Raw genomic sequence first — 8,255 nt, 5'->3', positions numbered from 1 at the left:
GTAGGTCACTTCTAAAATTCCCCAGACGAGATGGTGCTTTTTGTTTGGGCAAGGTTATTAGCATTATTTGAAAAGAGTCTTTAGACTATTCTAACAGTTCTAATTGGCATTCTACTACGAATAAAAACCACACATGATTCTCTGAAGTATTTTTTAATAATACTCTTCACCTTGGCAGTGTAGATAAACTTCAATTTCCTTTCATTCCTTCTAAAAGGCAGAGGGAAGGAGGGAAGGACAGAGAGAAAGTGAGAGATAGAGAGATAGAGAGAGAGAGAGAGAGAGAGAGAGAGAGAGGGAGAATGGCAATGAGAATCATGAACAATTTTAGTTCATTCGGAAGTCGAGGAGACATATTTTTCAAATGTATTCTCTAAATCCAGATTCCTGTAACAGATGCTCTCATCTCTCAAGCTCTTTTCATCTGTAATTCAATTTCCTCCTAAACGTGATGCTGACATCTGTTGTAATGCAGATATGTCCTCAAGTACCTGCAATTTCTCTGTCAAGCTCAGTGTCATGTTAAAGAACTGTGAACTTTGCAGGGCTTGGGAGCAGACAGTGGAATCCACAGGGCTGCAGGCAGAAAGAAATTTAATGTCTCTTTCATGGTTCTGATGTTTCAGCATCTTTTCTTCTGACACTGAAGCTCTCCTTAAAGGTTTTCAAGGGAACATAAAGTGTTTATTTAATAGTGCAATTGATTGTTTCAGCTTCACTTCTGGAGCCACCTGAAATCAGCACACGCTAAGACTTAGCAGGGAGGCAGGGACTCGGTCTTCAGATTCTTCCTGACAGGGTGGATTAGATAAATTACCACACAATTCTCTAAAGTATTTTAAAAACAAAGACAAAGCACTGCATGTTGCATTTAAAGATGCTGATCTTTGTCCTCTTTCTTTTTTCATTCCCTTCCCATAGCATTACTATAAATCAAGAGCCTTTGAGGCATGGATTGAGCTCAATCATTCCATCATTAATTAATTCATTAAACAGATATCTGTCGAGTCTCGGTTCCGTGACTGGTATTGTGCCAGGTGCTGGGGATGGAAAGGTTGATGTGACACGGGATCCATTTTCAAGGAATTCCAGCAGCATTTTGTTGTTGTTGTTTTTTTTTTTTTTTTAAAGTATAGAACCTCAACTCAGCCTCCAAGGGGGGGGATGAAGACAGCGGTATGCCAAAGGAAAGTTCTGAATTCTGACAAGAATACAAGCCCACTGTTGGCTTAAATAATTTTCTTCTAGCAGGGACTTGTTTTCGAGCTTCCTAGGAAAGTGGGAATCTTCGCTCTATGCCAGCTAATTTGGAGCTGATAGCGATGGGGAAGACTGGAATGTTCCTTCGCACCCTTTCTGCGTCTCTCACTACAGACAATCAGCTGACATCTGAAGCATGACACTTGATTATCCATGTCATTTCTGTAGGTGGCTTTGCCAGGCCTACGTTAGGATCACGAAATCATTCAGGCCTTTAAAAAGGTTTGTCACAACACTTAACCTGGACCTCTTCTCTACCAATTACCATCATTTCGGTTTTTGTATGACACCATCCAAGGGCTCAGCGGGCTGTGCGAATGCGTGGTTTGTGTCATTCCATGCTGACTTAGGGCTGAGTCTGGCTAGGACAACCAGCGCAGCTGTGACTGGCAGTAGTAAGAGACAGGGGATAGGACTGCAGGCTGCAGCCACACAGCTGCTTGAAGGTTGGTCTGGTGTAAGGGAGAGACAAAGGGGAGTCTGAATTATTCATCGTAATTTCTCAGCAATTTCCTTTAACTAAGATATTGCAGACTGTTAGGCCTGGGCTGAACCTGGGCCACAGATGTGTTATTATTGGGCCTGGACTGTATTAAAATTGTAATTTTTTAAAAATTGGTTGCCAGCACATAAACCCTGGGAGATTTCACATTAAAGATCTATCTTCCACTAAAAACTGGAACATTTAGAGGCTCCCGGGTGGCTCAGTCAGTTAAGCATCTGACTTCGTCTCAGGTCATGATCTCACAGTTCATGAGTTCGAGACCCGCATCGGGCTCTGTGCTGACAGCTTGGAGCCTGGAGCCTGCTTTGGATTCTGTGTCTCCCTCTCTCTTTGCTCCTCCCCCACTCCTTCTTTTTCTCTCTGTCTCTCTCTCTGCCTCTCTCTCTTTCTGTCTCAAAAATACATAAACACTAAAAGAATTTTTTTTCAATAAAAAAAAAATTGGAACATTTAGCAACACAGGGCCTACATTGGTGGCAACAGTGAGCCCGGGTGGAGTTCAGCTATCCACTCAGATGGGACATCCATTTTCCATATGACCTCAGTTTTTACTCCTCTTAACTGTCTCCCACCCAGCTGGTTTCATTATTCAGCTACCTGCCTGGTCCCCTGTTCTACATGGATTAGTTCAACAAAAAGTCTGTTGGGTCAATTGAAAAGTTTTCATTGGGTCACTTCTCTGCTTGTAAGACCTTGCTAGGAATGGTGGGAAAAGCAAAAGATATTCCTGCCCAAATGGGGAAGAAGAGATGAACATGTGCCATAATGAGGGACATGGCTGAAAGACCACAAGTCAACGTCAGAATTCGGAGAAAGAGATGCCATGGATATTCTTAGTCATTAAGCTTCTTAAGCTTCTGTATTTGATTACTTCCAGTTTCCAGAAAAGGAGAAAAACCATTTCTCTTTCCTGCAAAAGAAATTCTTAGGAAGTTTAGAATGTAGCCATTTAACCCGTCTAAGTGCATGAGGCATCTGTATTCTGATCGCATTTTCAAGAAAATCTCTTTGTTAGGCAGAATAAGAACCCACATCCAGGCAATCAGTATCACTCACACCTGAGAGAATATAAAAAGAAATGACGCTCAATAGACTACAGAGATTTGGAAGAAGGATTAATACCACTAGCTCCATTCTGCAACTCTTCGAGAGCCCACACGGAAAAGCTCATGCTTCAAAAGGATTGTCATTGTTGAGAAAGACCGGGGCAATGTTTTGAAAATTCTAAGTTTAATTTAATATCGACTCTCTGGCTAGACTTGTGGTCTGGGTTTGCTTTATGAGAGGAAGGCTGACACAGAAAGCAGGAAAGGTCAAGGTCTTATTGGCATTAAATAGGGAACAGTTGGCTACTTTCCCTAGGAGCAAACTCATGGCCCATTATGCCACCGCTTTGCTCATATTTGAAAACAAGAACTAGTCAGCACAGCGGGACAATTTAAAGACACTGCCCATGGCTGGGAGATTCCAGTCTCTCGCGTGATTTAGCGCATACACATACATGCACGAGATGCCGTGCTTCTGGTAATGAATGCTGATCAGTGAGGACACTGAGCAACTGGAACAATCAGTAAAGACCTTGTTTGAGTCTTAATAAAAATGAACATTTATCGACCACTTATTATGTCTTAGACACTGTCCTAAGTGCTTTGTATGTATTATTGAATCCTTACAACAGCCTTACAAAGTAAGCTCCATAATACTCCCATTTTACAGATTCAAAAAAGGAGGCAGAGAGAGGCTAAGTGAGTTCCCCGAGGTCACCAGCGACCCAGAGCACCAATGGGAGGTGAAGTCAAGTTTGAGGCCAGTGTGAATGCCATTAGCCACCAGGCGATACTTGGGTTCAGCGTGCCTTGCTCTTTCACTGTGGGGGTTACGAGCCCTCAAACTTCTGCTTTTTAGAAGAAATTGGGTAATGTTAACAGTCTGGGCGTTCGTGAGTTTATAAGTAGCCCCCCAGACTGAGGAAAAGACCACAGTCCTTTTCTTTCATTCCACTGCTGGACATCGCAGGAGAAAATCACAACATCAGGGCGAATGGTTTCATACAAGGACACCGTAAGCTCAGAAAGAGGTCCCAGAGCTGCTGAGCGCTGCTTGTATTCATCGGCAGGGGGCCAGCACAACTGCTGTCCCCAGGTGCCAGGCTCTTAGGCTGCAGTTCCCACCAACCCCTCTAGGATGACAGACCTCGGCAGAAGACCCTTGCTTCAATTCGCTGAGAAAATGAGACCAATGTGACATGATCTAGCCTCTCCTTCCCTGCTAGGATGCCCTGTGTGCTCACTCCTTCTTTACTTCAGCCCTGTTATCTCAGAGGGAAAAAAAGCTCCAGTCTTCCCATCAGAGACTGACCCTACTTTTGTGCTCACCACCCCCTCCCTGCGGCTTCCGAGGCCTGCTTCTGCAGTTACCTCTGGCATTTCTTGGCTGGGGAGTCTTTCTACCCTCTGTTGATCCCCCCTGGGGGTGAGGGGGTGGGCGGTGGAGTGAAGGCAGGGGCCTAGTGACTAGGAGCTCAGCTTCTGGATCAGGCTGCCTGGCTATACATCCATGCATTAGTCACTGCCTGACCTCAACTGAAGGCTCAACTTCATCCTGACAATGGAACCGGTTGGGAAGCCTAGCATGGTCGAGACGCCTGAGTGAGCTAAGTCGTGCTGAGCGCCGTCCGCATCCTGGATCTCGCTACTTCCTTTCTGTGTCAGCGTTCTTCGCTTCCTCCCTCCACCAGCTTTACGCTCACAAACGTCACTGCAACCACTCTAGGTGACACCACTACTTGCTCAGTTGGTTGAGCGTCGGACCCTTGATTTTGGCTCAGGGCAATGATCTCGTGGTTCGGGGGTTCGAGCCCTGCGTCAGGCTCCTGCTGGCAGCGTAGAGCCCGCTTGGGATTACTCTCTCTCCCTCTCGCTCTCTGCCCCTCTCCCAATTGGGTGCACTCTCTCTCTCAAAATAAGTAAACTTTAAAAAATCGGTTTGAAAAAAAAAAAAGAGGAAGAAACTTTAGTAACAGCAAAGTCTAGGTAGAACAGTGGAGACGTGCCCATGGGCTCTGAGGTCAGACCACCCGGCACCGCCTATTGCCCTCTGTGTGACCTCAGGGAAGTTCCTTAAGGGCTCTGTGCGTCAATTTCTCATCTCCCTGTGGAGTTGTTGAGAAGTCTGAAATTAGTGATTCTGAACAGAGTGCTCAGAAGAGGGACTGTTCCAAATAGGCATTGAGGGAAAGGGTCCTTGTTATTATCAGAATTGGCACTTTAGAGACCTTTCTCATGTCCCGTTTCAGGAGATCAAGCAAATACACAGACTTGCATGAATCTTAACATCACAATCAGATGCAAGGGATCAGAGTTTATCGGCAAGAAGCCTGTTTACTAGATAAGGAAGTATGGGGCTATAGAAGGTTAAACTCAGAATAATAAAGTGCTGCAACACAGACTCGTTCCCAGCAGCTATGGCCCAGGAATCGTGATGACGCCCAAAATTCTTACCAGCTGGATTGAAAGTCCTCCTGCCAGTTCCATCGCGACTGGTTCCGCCAAAACTCTGATCACGTGCCTCTTAAAGGAAGTTGGGAGCACAGGCGCAGAGCATAGAAAGCTGAAGGGGCTTTGGGGGATCCTGGCTTTGGGGTACCTTCCGGTTTCCACCGGTGAGCACAGCGCGCCGTGGGGGTTGCGGGCCGGCTCCTCACTCGGAAAACAGCGGGGTTTTAGACCCGGGGAGTCCCTCTTCCGGACCGTGAGAAGCAGAGGCTCAGAGAGACATGTGCTGTCTGTGGACTCCTTTTGTGTGCATTTCCTGGGTGGTTCTTGTGTCTTTCATCTCAGTTACTGACTCAGCTTCACCCTGCTTAGCTTGCAAGACCTTTCAGGGAAACCAGAGCGCGAGATGCCGGCGCTGCGAGTGTCACCTATGATTAAGGAGCCGGAGGGAGTGATTTATGTGGAAAGATTAAAATCTCTCAATGTGGATGGCCAGTGCTGCTCTGAGTGGGGCTTCAGGCATTTGCCAACTGCCCGGCCGGAGTGCCACAGGCTTCCGTCGTGGAGGGACGGTTGAAGGGTGATGCGGGTGGCAGAAACATCATGATGTTAAATAAAACAAGGCGCTACTTCCGGAGGAGCGGAAAAGACCAGACTGAGACAGGAAATTCTTCTGCGGCTTTTGTCAGGCCGCTGGATATCTCCGGAATTTTCTACACGTAGAACTTGAAGCTCCCTCATCAGAGAGACAGTTCTCAGTAGCTCTTACCTCTTTCCCCTGCAGAGCCCCCTCGCCCCCATTCCTGGGGCTCCCTTTGCTTCTTCCCACTGTCCCTCCACTAAGGCCCTTACCCTCTACCCCCAGTCTTTCCTGCTACCCCTTTGCCCCTCCCCTCCCCAGAGCCCCTCTTCCACCATTCCAAAGAGAGTTCCTCTGTGCCCTGATTTTAAGCGAGGACCACGGGCCTAGAGTTAATTGGATAAATTCTTTACTATTCAACTTTAAGCAAGGTAATTAACTGGGTCTCCCAGATAACACTGACGAAACCCTTCGGAAGCATTGAGACTTTTCAACCCCGGATGTGTGTGTATGTATGTGTGCTTTCATTTGTGTGTATAAACAGAAGCAAGGGTGCTTTACAACAGCCTGAACATGACCTCATGTAGGTGACAGTGTATTCCCAACATGGCTAAGCAAAGATGTGCGGTCATTGACTTAATTGGAGTGGTCAAGGAGTGCTTCTTTTTTTAAAAAAAATTTTTTTTTTCAACGTTTATTTTTATTTTTGGGACAGAGAGAGACAGAGCATGAACGGGGGAGGGTCAGAGAGAGGGAGACACAGAATCGGAAACAGGCTCCAGGCTCTGAGCCGTCAGCCCAGAGCCCGACGCGGGGCTCGAACTCACGGACCGCGAGATCGTGACCTGACTGAAGTCGGACGCTTAACCGACTGTGCCACCCAGGCGCCCCAAGGAGTGCTTCTTAAGGAAGTGATGGTGAACGTCAAAGACAAAGGATGAGTCTGAGTTAGCAAGGTGAAGGGGTGAGGCGGAAGAGAGAATTTCCTGAATGTCGGCAAAGAATCTTGTTTTGCAGTAGCCTACCCCATGTCATGATTTGGACAACGTGGTCACTATACCATTAACTATAATAGACAAAATACACAAATGGTGTCCTAGCCATATAGATTTTCTTTTTCTTTTTTTTTATTTAATTTTTTTTTTAAATTTACATCCAAATTAGTTAGCATATAGTGCAACAATGATTTCAGGAGTAGATTCCTTAGTGCCCCTGACCCATTTAGCTCATCCTCCCTCCCACCAGCCCTCCAGTAACCCTCTGTTTGTTCTCCATATTTATGAGTCTCTTATGCTTTGTCCCCCTCCCTGCTTTTATATTATTTTTGTTTCCCTTCCCTTATGTTCATCTGGTTTGTCTCTTAAAGTCCTCATATGAGGGAAGTCATAGGATTTTTGTCTTTCTCTGACTGACTAATTTCACTTAGCGTAATACCCTCCAGTTCCATCCACGTAGTTGCAAATGGCAAGATTTCATTCTTTTTGATTGCCGAGTAATACTCCATTGTATATATATACCACATGTTATTTATTCATTCATCCATCGATGGCCATTTGGGCTCTTTCCATACTTTGGCTATTGTTGATAGTGCTGCTATAAACATGGGGGTGCATGTGTCCCTTCAAAACAGCACACTTGTATCCCTTGGATAAATACCTAGTAGTGCCATTGCTGGGTCGTAGGGTAGTTCTATTTTTAGTTTTCTGAGGAACCTCCATACTGTTTTCCAGAGTGGCTGCACCGGCTTGCATTCCCACAGATTTTCTTTTTCTAAAGAGCAAGACAAAGATAATCTATCTATACTTCTTCCCTTGTCCAGTGGCCTTCATATGGCACACTAAGCCCTTTTCAGTCTTCTCCCGACCCATCCCTAGTGGGCCTTGAGTTCTAGCCTTTATAACTCCCAGATCACATCATTCCCTTTTGGACCTCTGTACCCTTGAACAGTCTTTTCTTCTGTTTCTGGATTGTCCTCCACTGTTTGGATTTGTCTGTAAAGCTCTTGACTTTTCTGCTAAGACCTGCCTTAAAAATCACCTCCTCTGGGAGGCCCTCCATGATCGAGTTAAGCGCATCTTTATAGCATTATAGTGCCTTACACCTGTCTCTATTTGGAACGTAGGTCAATATCATGCATATTTGAATATAAGTTGCCCCTTCTGGCCTGTGAGTATGTTCGATTCTTTTTTTGGATGCTCAGTGCCTAGCATCGTGTTGGGCATAATGTAGGTGCTTAATAAATGTTTGTTGAACCAATGGATAAATTGCAGTATACATATGCATATTCCATAACTACAGTGTGTATGTATAAACACTCATGGATTAGCAATAAACCGAAGCTCAGAGAGTAGAACATTTGGACTTTCCATTTTGTTGGGTAATTGAAAAAACACACAAACATTTAATCACTTAGCTC

The 8,255-nt window shown here is 45.4% G+C and overlaps 1 long non-coding RNA gene across 1 annotated transcript; it reads right to left on the bottom strand.

The window, feature by feature from the left end:
• Positions 1-2,605: 2,605 nt before the first annotated feature.
• LOC123599377 lies at positions 2,606-5,770 on the bottom strand. Its single transcript, XR_006713117.1, has 2 exons — positions 5,266-5,770; positions 2,606-2,675 (listed from the first exon to the last, which is right to left on the bottom strand). It is a non-coding gene; the product is annotated as an uncharacterized LOC123599377 (long non-coding RNA).
• Positions 5,771-8,255: the final 2,485 nt, after the last annotated feature.

This window comes from Leopardus geoffroyi, chromosome C1 (assembly GCF_018350155.1).
Source record: "Leopardus geoffroyi isolate Oge1 chromosome C1, O.geoffroyi_Oge1_pat1.0, whole genome shotgun sequence".
Lineage (NCBI taxonomy): Eukaryota > Metazoa > Chordata > Mammalia > Carnivora > Felidae > Leopardus > Leopardus geoffroyi.
This window is presented reverse-complemented; position numbering and strand designations above follow the sequence as displayed.